General features: G+C 44.4%; 1 pseudogene; it reads left to right on the forward strand.

Moving 5' to 3' along the window:
• The window catches only part of LOC134060584 (regulator of G-protein signaling 12-like), a 55050-nt pseudogene extending 46005 nt beyond the window's left edge, over window positions 1-9045 (forward strand).
• Window positions 9046-11229: the final 2184 nt, after the last annotated feature.

The following is an 11229-nucleotide window of genomic DNA, read 5'->3' on the forward strand; positions in this document are numbered from 1 at the left end:
ACTGTTGAATAAAATAACATATGGCCCTTTTCACAGAGATGTGACCGATTTGTTTTCTGGTTCTCTAGAGAGTGAAGGGCTGTGTATGAGTAGCTACAAATGTACTAAAAAATAATATAGGCCATAGGTTTTTATCATTATTGCCTCCTTCGGTTAGGTTGAAGGTTTGTTGCCTCTCAAAGTAGGTAGGGACTTTGTTCAAACTGTTAAGCCCTTTGAATTGAAATGAGAGGGATGGGAAGTAATTAGCTTTTAGTCACACACTCCAACAACACCTTAACATTCCATGGAAAACAGTTAGTCACCCTCTCCTTGTCATTGCCAGGGTGACGACAGGTCGTCAGGGAAACCGCTCCGGAATGAGGAAAAGAACAACAACCGGGAGCCGTTCACTCCCGACGCTGGTGGCAGGAAATCCAAGAAGACGCAGATAGAGGAAGCTGAAGGTATGAGAGAAGATATCTTACTCTCGATTTCTCGATTTCTCTATTTCTCCCCCTCTCTCCCTCTCTCCTCTCTGTGTGTGTGTGTGTATGTGTGTGTGTGTGTGTGTGTGTGTGTGTGTGTGTGTGTGTGTGTAATAAAACAAAGGCATAAGGTGATGATACATGGGGCAACTTTTTGAGCAACCACAAATCATTTTCATGTGATCTGATGATTGTGGAAAGTTGTGCAATATCAACAAGAGCCTGCCAGAGCATTGCCCAGCTCAAAACATTGCCTTGTGTGTCCTCAGCTTTAGGCAATCGTCATCTCTGTAGGCCTATTGGTTAGCGGCCTGTGTACCGGTATGAGGATATGGGTTGGTTATACAGTGAGGAGAACATGTATTTGATACCATGCTAAAGTTGACTAAAAAGAGGAATATAAAATCATCATTTGACAATTGATCTTAATGTCTTAATTCAAAAATTGAGTAAAAATAAAACCGCTAACTACCCCAATTTTCTTTGTGAATGAAGAATGTTTCGTAAATAAATAAATGTTCTTCCTAAATGCTAGGGGGAAGGAAGTATTTGACCCCCAATGTAACCCTATGGGAATTTAACACATAGGGTTAACATTGGGGCAGGCAGATTTTTATTTTTTAAGGCCAGCTATTTCATGGATTCAGGTTATTATGCATCCTGATAAAGTTCCCTTGGCCGTTGGAATTAAAATAGCCCCACGTCATTACATACCTTTCACCATAGCGAGAGATTGGCATGGTGCTTTTTGCAGTAGGCCTATTAGCCTGTTTGATGCTCATTGAGCTCAATGCAAATCAAACAGGCTAATAGGCCTACTGGAAAAAGCACCATGCCAATCTCTAGCTATGGTCAAGGGTATGTGATGATGTGGGGCTATTTTAATTCCAAAGGCCAAGGGAAATTTATCGGGATGCATAATATCCTAGATCCATGAAATAGCTGGTCTTTAAAAATAAAAATCTGCCTGCCCCTATGTTAACCCTATGTGTTAAATTCCCATAGGGTTACATAGGGGGTCAAATACTTCCTTCCCCTAGCATTTAAGGAAAACATTTATCTATTTACGATACATTCTTCAATCACAAAGAAAATTGGTGTCCTTGGCGGTTTGATTTTTACTCATTTTTTAAATTAAGGCATTAAGATCAATTGTCAAATGATGATTTTATATTCCTGTTTTAGCATGGTATCAAATACATGTGCTCCTCACTGTATCATTGCTATTTGTTTGCTTGTGTGTTTACTGGTAGGGTATTCAATAGAACAGAATGGTTGTATAATTAGAATGATTTGTTTTGTTTTGTTTGGCTTTGTCTTGACGTCTGTCTTGATTCCTCTCTCTCTCCCTCCCCTCTCATTCTATCTCATTCTCTCTCTCTCTCATTTTATTTCTCTCTCTTCCCTCTCATTCTCTCTTCCTCTCTCATTTTCTTTGCCTCTCACATTCTCCCTCCCTCTCTCTCTCTCTCTCTCTCCCTCCCTCTCTCTCTCTATCTCTCTCTCTCTCTCTCTCTCTCTCTCTCTCTCTCTCTCTCTCTCTCCCTCTCTCTCTCCGCTGCAGAGTTCTTTGAGCTGTTGAGTAAGGCCCAGAGCAGTCGTGCGGAGGACCAGCGCGGCCTGCTGCGTAAGGAGGACCTGGTGCTGCCCGACTTCCTGCGTCTGGACTGCTCCCCGTCCTCTTCCTCCTCGTCGCCGTCGGCGTCCGCGCCTCCCGCCGCCGCGTCCACCCCGACGACGACGTCCGGCAGCAAACACGGCGCCCCCAACGGGCTCGGCGGCAGCACCACACAGCGCCAGCACCAGCACCAGCACCAGCAGCGCTCGCACCACCCGGAACACGCCGGAACCAACGGGGGAACGTCGTCGTCGTCGTCGTCGGGGTTGCCGCCGCTGGGAGCCGCCGCTCCGGGAGACGCGGGCAGCGGAGACCAGCCGCCGTTCCGGGCGCCCCTCTCTCCGATCCTGAGCCGGGGGGGCGGCGGTCGGGCACTCGAGGAGGAGGACGCGGTCGCCGACCTGACGCTGGTGGGCGAGGGCGACATCAGCAGCCCCAACAGCACGCTGCTGCCCCCTCCGCCGCTGTCCGCCACGCTCAGCCCCGCCTTCCTGGACGCGGCGGGGAACCGGAGCCTCCCTCCACCCGACTACACCCCACCGCCCCCCTGTCTCCTCCAGCGGTCCGGACACGGCGCCGTTGGCGGTGGCGGCGGCAGCGACGAGAGCCCAGGTATTTCGCCCGCGTGACGTCATGTCGCCCCCGGTGTGCTGGCGTGTGTGTGTGCGTGCGCGTGTGTGTGTGTGCTGGCGTGGCTCCTGCTGGAGAACACAGACTGACCGACCGACCGACTCGACTCGACTCGGCTCGACTCAGCTGTTTGACTGAAAATGCACTTTAGAACCTTCTAGAACCTTTTAGAATGGAAATGAATGGCACACGGAGGGGCGACATTCAGGTTCTTTTGTAATTTTTTTTATGGTTTGATTCTTTTCATATGACGTGTTTGTGTTTTTATTGCCATTAGTTAAGACTAGTTCAGTTGTATATTCTTGTGAATATGTTCTTTTATGTTTTCTTAATTTTTCATTAACACTGCGTAGTAGTTTAAATTTAAATGCCAACCGAATCGGTGTCTCAGCCTCTAAAGTCACACATACACTAACTTAGAACAGAACAGAAGGAACCCTTATATGTCTCCCTTGGAACAGTTCCTCCATCTCAGAACACATTCATTAAAATGAGCAATCAGAAAATGTGGAATCAGGAATTCCGAATGTGTTGACAGGAAAAAAAAGCCTGAAACTCAGGCGCTAGTTATGCAGCCAAACGACGACTTCTCCTAGGACCAGTCGTCTAAGTCTAAAAGCCATACAGGGTATTCTCTTCTTACGCATGTGTGTAGACTAGAAATCCTTGACCTTTTCTCCTTGTAGAAGAACCAATAGTGATGTTCCATTCATATTGAATTCCCATCATCTCCAAACACACATGCCATAATCAGCAATCACATCGGTGCAGGTGCCATTTAAGTCTAATCAACTTGTATTGCATTGCTAATGGTTGTTTCCGTTTGTTTGTAGTGTTGTGTTGTGATTGCCCCTCCTAACTGTGTTTGTTTGGCTTCATTTGAGCTGAGCAAATGTACCTCTCTCTCTCTCTCTCTCTCTCTCTCTCTCTATAGCTCTCACTCACTCTCCTCCTCTCTCTATCTCTCTCTCTTTGTCTCTCTCTCTCTCTCTGAAATAATCAAATGGATGCAATTCAACAATGCTAGAAGGCCTTTTTATAGACTTGTTTTTTTTTTTAAATATAATATGTGTTATTTCCACTGGAAATAATTAGTAAATGTACAGTTCTTGAACAAAAGAAGAGAACGATGTGTTTTGAGAAAAGAAAAAAGGATGTGAATTAGTTTTTGTATGTTTTTATTATTTTTTAAAAAGTAGATATTATGGCCTCGTTGTTGAATTGCTAGCCACTCACTCTCCTTGTAGACATTTGTAATTAGAAAACATCATGCCAATTCATTTGTGTATGTCTATGATTAGCTCTAATAAATGTAGCTGAAATCACACCGCCCGTCTGTTCTCATATGTTTGTGATTACCAGATTCCGTATCGTCACCTATCCTGTCATCTTCTCCTTTTCATTTTGCTTGTCCTCCTTCACTTCCTTCCTTCTGTCCTTTCCGCTCTCCTCTCCTCCACTCCCTTCAATCCATCAGAGTTGTTATCGCTTCCCTTCCCTCTCTCTTCATCCTTCTCTCTCTCTCTCATCCTCAGTGCAATCCATTTAAATCAGTTTTTTCTCGATCACTCACGGCTTAATGTGACTCTTTGCTTTTGACTCTGTTAAAGGAGAATAATTCAGGCGATATTTCACATGGATCTCCATTTCTCGAGGTCACAGAGTACTGTGTACTACAAAAAAAAAAAAAAACCTGAAAACAACTGATTTTATCTAGCTTGAGTTTCAGTACCCAACAGCTGAAGTAACCAAGCAGCTACAGTGCTACATGAACCTTGGGGCTAATGAACGTGCCCCCAGAGTGTACATGTAGCACTGTAGCATGAACCTTGGGGCTAATGAACGTGCCCCCAGAGTGTAGCACTGTAGCTGCCTGGCTGCAACAACCAACAGTACTTGTGACCTCGGGAAACAGAAATTACATTGCATTACATTACATTACATTACATTTGGCTGACGCTTTTTAGCCAAAGCAACTTGCAACATGGTAAGCATTTTTAAGATCTACACTACAGGTAAAACGTTTGGGGTCACAGAAATGTCCATTCCACTCCATTATAGACAGAATGCCAGCTGAGATCAGCTCTATTGTTTTTAAATCAGTGCATCAGTTTTCAGATTACATTATGTGTTTACATAATTGCTGAAGGATTCTAAAGGGTGACCCCAAACGTTTGACCAGAAGTGTTCTGTTTAAAATCACCAGAATTCTACTTTAAAGGTGCTACGAGTAGGATCGTGAACATTTACAACATTGAAAAAAAAAAACATCTAAAGATAGCAACTATATGTAAAGAAATAACCATTTTGATGTTAAGTCAAAAACACATTATGTTGTGCGTTGCCCAGATATCCATTGGCATCCAAACCAGCAGTCTCTAGACTGTACTCTCCTTTATCATACTACTTTACATCTCAAGAGGCACTGTGTACAGTATCAGATACAGTGCAAATCAATAGAAGAAATGGTGTGTTCAACAAGACCACTGGGAAATCCCATAGAATCTTATACGTAGCACCTTTAAACAACGATGCATGCTTCCCTTGAACTCCGCACTAATTCCTAACACCTGTGCCGTCACCCAACTTGTCACGGGACCTGAAACCACATGACACTTAAATCTGTCTCTAAGGTATACACTGCTAGAAAGACAAGCTTAGCTGTGATCTTACAACATCACAGTCTTCCTTAGCCTGAGGTAACGAGCAGCAGTTTGGAATGATGTACACTACACAATGCTTAGTTCAGTTCAGATGGCGATAGTTTGGTGTTGTGCTGTTCGCGCACAGACATTTCAAGTGTTTTGTAATTGCTAGAAGAAAAGTGTTAAGAGTTTGAGTGCTGCCATTAGAACGCTGGTTACATAAGTGACCTTTCAGCTTCGTGGTGCTTATGTTGGTTGGTTTATGTTGATTTGCCATTCCAGCTCAAGTATTCAAAGTAACAAAAGAACACATCAGAGCAATAACGCACCCAGAGAGGGTTGACGCTAGGAACCAAGGCTCTTTGATGCAACTATGTATCCAGTCAAGAGGGGAAAAAAGCTTCTTCCGTATCGCAACATTTCATCATGTTCGTCATCATTCACCATCAGAGTCGAAGTCATCATCGTCACCTTTAACATTGTCTTACCCACTCTTAATATAAGCACGTAACTCATTTTCAATTTCTTCTTAGAACAAATCTGAAAGGTTGCGATGAGGACACTTTGACTGAAAACACTGTTATATTTTTTTAACCTTTCTCATTCAAAGCAGATTTTAGTGTCTAGAATCCTTTCTTAAGGCTGCAATCAAGGAGTTCTCTTCTGAGAAAAGATTACACTTTATCTAAAACCATTGTAAGAAACTTGTTAAGAATACTTCAGCGAAACACTGCATTGGGCAGAAATGACTCACCGGGCACTACTTTGGTATGACCTAAATATGTTCTTTGACATATTTTCTCAGTCATTGTGTCTTGGGTAATTATTTGCCAGCTTATACCTAAACAAACTGTGATTAACAATGGCTCAAGATTTTCCCAGAATAGAGAGCGCATTGTGGGTCCACGTGAACAGCATCCTTGCATTGTGACAAGCCAGTGAGAAACATTTTTACCATGCCCGGCATAAGACACAACAGGATTGTCCGTCTGTGGACGAGGTCAGGGGTGATTTTGAGAGGATGCTGCCACCTTGTGGACTTAACAATGACTGCAGTTGCAGTAAAGACTAAATCAATATATGTGTACAATACATAAATGGCATTTAAATGATTCAATAGATTGGACAAGTCTAAATGTAACACATGAAGAAGGACTGTGAAGGGGTTATGCATAATTTCCCTGTTCTCAGAAAGTTGGAAGACAACCTGTTGAGTATATGGCCAGGAATATGCAACCTGTTATTCAGGTAACTGCCACAGGGTGGCAGCACAGTACAAGCAGTCCTGAGAAAGCTCCACCGTGCCAGATAGGACAGCTGTTTTGGGATACGTTTTCACATTTTCCTTTGAACAGTCATGGACTGGCAAGAGGATTTCAATTAGGACTCCCCAGATTCAGAGCTATTAATCTTGTAAGAATTTATGAGGTTTATTTGCAGACACTTCCACATTTATATTCCGCCGGCATACTGATTCTGTGGCCAAAGTGGGGTTTAGCCATTTCGTGTTTTTGGCTGTTTTTCCCCCCAGACAAACATGACATCATGTTTTCAGGAATAGCTTGTTTTGACTCTGTGTGTGTGTGTGTGTGTGTGTGTGTGTGTGTGTGTGTGTGTGTGTGTGTGTGTGTGTGTGTGTGTGTGTGTATGTGTGTATGCCTGGGTATGCATGTGTGTGTGCATGCATGGGTGTACATGTGGGTGTGCACCGTCGTGTGTGTGTGTGTGTGTGTGTGTAAACGTAGTGTAGCTTCACAGTCTGGGCCAGGTCAGGCACAGGTCCATGCCAGCATCAGGAGAGTGGATTCTTGAGGTTACATCCTGCCTCCGGGTTCAGATACGATATCAAATGTGACCTTCCACGGCGAAATCAGTCACAATGTCCAAATTTTCAAAATCAAAGTTATTACGTTTTCAGGAAGGGGCATAATCAACCTTCAAAACGATACCTATATCTAATGAATTGAACGTCATATTACTGAAATATAAACATTCAAAGGAGTTGAGTTCATCCTGTCATGCCAATAGAAAAACGGAGAAATCTGCCTTTGAAGTTAACCGTCGGCTCAACACTCACGAACGCTTTGTAAGGTCGCCGCTATTACAAGATTTACGGTACTTGTATCAACGACACAGCACGCGGATGGCTTGGTGGTTGTCGATGAGTGCATTTGCCGTAAAGCGGCAAAAAACGAGACGCCTCTAACTTCCTGCTTCCTCTAACTTTCTCACCTCAACAAACTCACGTTTTTAGACTACAAAAGGTCAGTTTTTCGGCGAAATGTATTCACGGCCGTACAGTGTAGACCTCCCACTGTTTCAAAACACTTACAAAAAAAAATCCACGATTTTAGCACAAGTGACATAAATGGCCATTTTTCTCAGAAACGCCTGTTGCGACAAGCGACTGGTTTTGCCGTGGAACGTCACAAATCTGATGCAATTTACTACATCAAAATGTTTGTGCAAGAAGTAGAGGAAATCTAAACAGACTTTCATCATTACGACAAGAGAGCAATGAATCTTTCAAATGAATTGTTATCATTCTCTTGGAACATGTTTTTGTTGTGGTGGAGAAAGAGGCTCTCAGGGCTTGATGTCCGACACAAACTGACCTCCTGTGAACTCTGACCCCTGCAGTGACCTCACACAGCCAAGGCTGTGGTCATCCAGTCTTCTGTGTTATCCTCGAGTATAATTATCCATAGCAGCCAATTCGCTTGCTCAATGACCCACAAGATTTACACAGCTAATGAGCTGCAGCAAATGGCTTTAAAGGGCAGCTTCTGGTCATCTTACCAGAAATTACCATGTGTGTGTGTGTGTGTGTGTGTGTGTGTGTGTGTGTGTGTAATGAAGATGTCCAAGCTATTCAGATGCAATACACAAGGGTCAGCCTGACTCATCTTTCTCCTCTTCACCAGGTACCAAGGCCGGCGCCGACTCTGCCTGCAGTCCCGCCAGCAGCCACCAGGGGCCACCGTCCCCAGGGCCCGACACCACCGTCGTGGAGTGCCAGCAGGAGTCTCCGTCGTCAGCCACAGCCATCGGCCTGGAGGGGGTGCACCTGGAGGAGAACCCGGAGCTCAGCCTGAGCTTTGAGGGCTACGCCGCCGAGCTACGCCAGTGCCAGACGCGCATGCGGAACGGCAGCACTTCCTCGAGCACGGTCGCCGAGCCGGCCCATCTCCTTGGCGACCCCGCGCCCGAGGAGCAGGCGCCCGGCACCGCTGCGTCTGTGGAGGACACCCCTGCCGGGGGCACTTATAAAGCCACCTTTGTCTGACGACGTCGTCGTCGTCAAAGCAATGACTAGCGTGGAACCAGGGCTGTTTGACGAACGTCCAGCCCTTTCTTTTATAAATTCAAATCGAACAAGTGGGTTATTTTCAAGATTGGACTTTGGTCACAACCAAGGAGAGGAACAGACCATTAGCGATACAATAGGAAAACAATAGCAAGGTCCCATGTCCAACCCACCTCAAATGGTAGGATGCAAATCACACTGCCCCCACCCCTGCCCCCCCCAAAAAGAACTTGATTTACTGTTCCAGAAATCATGTGTTGTTTAACCCTGGTCAGAGCATCCAAACAAGATGGGTTTGCGAAGCAGACGAACTGGTTAACTGTTTGAGAAATCATGCAGCGTTTAGCCCCATGGTCAAACATTCAGTGGGAAGGAGAAGAGAGGAGTGGTGGGGATTGGGGATTGGGGGGGGGGGGGGGGGGCTTGTTTGGGTGGAGCTCTGATGACTCCTTTCAACACACCGCAGCAGCAGGAGAGAACCTGCCAGAGGGGTTACACACACACACACACACACACGCACACACACGCGCACAAACACACACACACGCCCTGTGTAAATCTGTGTAAATACTTAATTCTTAGGCGACTGAGGCCAGCTGAACAGAAAGATCTCAAAGGGGGTGTTTGTGACTGAAATGCTGGTTGATTCTCAATGCGGGACCATAATTTATTGATGACATGAAGTGAGACAGAGAGAGAAAACACGGAAAACACTCCCAGCCAAATCCTTAAAGTGACTCAACACACACACACATGTGGATACAGACTGAAATGAAATTACTGGCTGCTAGGGATAAACAGCGTCCACACACACACACACACACACACACACACACACACACACACACACACACACACACACACACACACACACACACACACACACACACACACACACACACACACACACACACACAGTGAATACAGAGCAGCTCCTAATGTGTTTTCATCCAACTATGACTGTGTCGTGATGCCATATGTGTAGGTTGTGTGTAAATGTGTTTACACGCTGAATAGAAGTAAAAAAGTAATAAATTAAAATGAAAAAAAAAAGTCTTTCCTGTCTTTGCTGCGTGTTTGGATATTGATCAGAGACAGCATGTGTGCACATGTGTGTGTGTGTGTGTGTGTGTGTGTGTGTGTGTGTATGTGTGTGTTTGGTTGAGTGAATATGTGTTTGTGTGTTTATTACACATTAAAAATCAGTTTCATATGTATTCCCCTATTCCTCAGAACTCTCATTCTCACTCTTTTCTGACTTCTCATTCAATGCTCCAAGAAGCATAGAGGAAATTGCGGTGTTTGTGTTTGTTCATGTATGTGTGTGTGTGTGTTTGGTGGAGTGAATATGTGTTTGTGTGTTTATTACACATTAAAAATCAGTTTCATATGTATTCCCCTATTCCTCAGAACTCTCATTCTCACTCTTTTCTGACTTCTCATTCAATGCTCCGAGAAGCATAGAGGAAATTGCGGTGTTTGTGTTTGTTCATGTGTGTGTGTGTGTGTGTGTGTGTTTGGTGGAGTGAATATGTGTTTGTGTGTTTATTACACATTAAAAATCAGTTTCATATGTATTCCCCTATTCCTCAGAACTCTCATTCTCACTCTTTTCTGACTTCTCATTCAATGCTCCGAGAAGCATAGAGGAAATTGCGGTGTTTGTGTTTGTTCATGTATGTGTGTATGTGTGTGTGTGTGTGTGTGTGTGTGTATGTGTGTGTGTGTGTGTGTATGTTTGTGTGTGTATGTTTGTGTGTGTGTGTGTGTGTGTGTGTATGTTTGTGTACAGTATCTGATACTTTTAGGCTCAGCCTGACCTCCTATGCCGTCATCATTTCATCACATACTCCCACTTGTCTGATGTTCTACCCCCTCTAACACACACACACACACACACACACACATACACACACACGGACTCACACTACGGACTCACCTTTCCGTCAAAACGGAACTGAGTCAGCAGCCGAGCCATCTCTGGATTACATCTGGCCCATATCTGACAAAACATCAACAGGACCATTTCATAACCTCTACTTACAACTAGTCTTGCTGATCCTTGAGCTACCACCTAATTGGGCCTGTTGAGGTTTCCAAGACCTTAACAACCTTGACAGGGACAAGAAGGATGCAGCCATTCCCAGCCAGTCACATTCCCCCTACTGCATTCTACCCTCTGCCTTTTAAAATGCAGTATTTTTTGTTGCTTTCTATCTATCTTCTTCACACTTACTGCACTCTATCTTTTTAACCCTCATGTTGTCCTCAAATCTTACCGACGTTCGTTGTCCTTGGGGTCAATTTGACCCCAGCTAAAAAAACTCTCAAAAAATGATTAAAATTATTTTTTTTACCCAATTTTTTTTGTGGTAGGTACTTAACAAGAGTGTAATAACCATCATCAAAAGCCCTACAAAACAATCCCACCCCCCCACACCCCTTTATGAACCCTGGAACCCTGACTGGCAATATGGCCAATCCAGTGTCAACAGCCCAAAGGCTGAATTTTTGGACTTTTTCAGACCTGCCAAAATAACTTATATGTAATATGTACTTGTA

The sequence above is a fragment of the Sardina pilchardus genome, chromosome 16 (assembly GCF_963854185.1).
Source record: "Sardina pilchardus chromosome 16, fSarPil1.1, whole genome shotgun sequence".
NCBI lineage: Eukaryota > Metazoa > Chordata > Actinopteri > Clupeiformes > Clupeidae > Sardina > Sardina pilchardus.